General features: G+C 56.6%; 1 non-coding gene across 1 annotated transcript; it reads right to left on the bottom strand.

The window, feature by feature from the left end:
* Positions 1–135: 135 nt before the first annotated feature.
* Positions 136–238, bottom strand: LOC111735054. Its single transcript, XR_002778665.1, has one exon. It is a non-coding gene; the product is annotated as a U6 spliceosomal RNA (small nuclear RNA).
* Between the last annotated feature and the right edge of the window lie 1,301 nt (positions 239–1,539).

Here is a 1,539-nt window from a genome sequence, read left to right as displayed (position 1 = left end):
CTGAATGCCACGAATGGCCTTTCCCATGAAGGACCATTCCTGCCACACACTGAAGGGACGCTCAAGTAGAGACGGGTGTGCAGCCACCGTAGTGGACCAGTGGGGTCCAACATCCCTCCCTCCGCGGCATTGGTTTTAAATACGGATCGCTTCGCGAATCTGCATGTCATCGCTGTGCAGGGCCCATGCTAATGGTCTCCGTATCGTTCCGATTTTAGTGTATGTGCTGCCAAAGCAAGTGCCCTGTCAACTCGTAAACACTCAGGACATCGAGGCACTAGGAAGTTACCTGGCGCCACCAGGTGACACGCCTTTAATATTCCTCAAATCCACCCCTCCCTCCTCGCCACACCAACTCTCTACCCCACGCGGCCACCTCCCTGCCTCCTACCTATGTCTCCTACCTGTCACTTATCTTTCTCAGTTTGCTGAGTTTTCTGCTACCAGCCAAGGGATGACTTGCCAGGAGCCGACCACGTGAAGGAAAAGGAAAAACGCTGGAGTCAAACCCGCTGCCTCACCAGGACAGGAAGTCATAAGGAAGCGTGGGAAATGCCCTTCGATTTGAGCAAAAAGTGTCTGGCCAGTTTGCTCTGGCCCCTCCGGTGTCCCATCCCTTGGAAGGATGACATGAAACAGGCCACTGTTTCTGCTGCTCACCCAGGTGTGTCTAGCCAGGGAAATGGGGTGGAAATTGGGCCGAGGAAACCCGAGCTTCAGAAGTTAGAGCAGCAGCTTCTTCCACACAAGAGGCGTTTCCCCCCGGGCCGGGCCGGGCCCAGCAGAGGCTCCTAGCTCTGGTCCAAACCTTTCATAGCAGGTATAAAATAAAAACCAATTTCTCTCTTCATAGTTTTTGTGGTTCTTCCAGGGCAGAGCTCAGTGCTCTGGAAAGAGCCCGGGCTGGGACTCGTTCTGATTCCGGCTCAGCTGCCACTCTGCAGGGCTGAGACGAGCCTCTCCAGCGCTCCCCGTGGAACAGAAAGAACCTCACCTTTCTGCCCACCCCACACAGGCGTGCGAGGCCTGAACACACTTCAGGGAGCACGGAGTCTCGGAGTCAGGAGGAGCTCGTCTGGCCCCATCTCCTTCCAAACACAGGGATCTTCCGAGGCATTCCTGACAGGTGTTTATCCTCCCTCGCATGGAGGTGAAGGCTCCAGGGAGCTCAGCAACGCCTCTGTTTGCTGGATGGCTCTGATTTGCTTCCTCGTGGGAGCCGAGACCTGCCCAGCCCTGGTCCTCAGCCACCCAGGCCACCCAGGCTGCGTCCCATCACACGGTTGGCCCTGCAGGAGCTCGAAGGTAGTGATTGGCTTGCCCTTTGTTGGTCCTTCTCCAGGACTAGATTCTTCAGCCGCTCTGCATGTTTCAAATCCTTCATCGTGTTCCTCCCCAGAGCTCTCCCCTTGGCTACCTCACCCACCCTGCGCTGCGAGAGAACGCGGCCCCATACGCAGCCTGGCCAGTCTGGAACACGACGGCCTCCCTCAGTCTGATCGCTATACTCCTATTAATGCAGCCTATGCCCATGGAAGC

This window comes from Pteropus vampyrus, unplaced genomic scaffold (assembly GCF_000151845.1).
Source record: "Pteropus vampyrus isolate Shadow unplaced genomic scaffold, Pvam_2.0 Scaffold13009, whole genome shotgun sequence".
NCBI lineage: Eukaryota > Metazoa > Chordata > Mammalia > Chiroptera > Pteropodidae > Pteropus > Pteropus vampyrus.
This window is presented reverse-complemented; position numbering and strand designations above follow the sequence as displayed.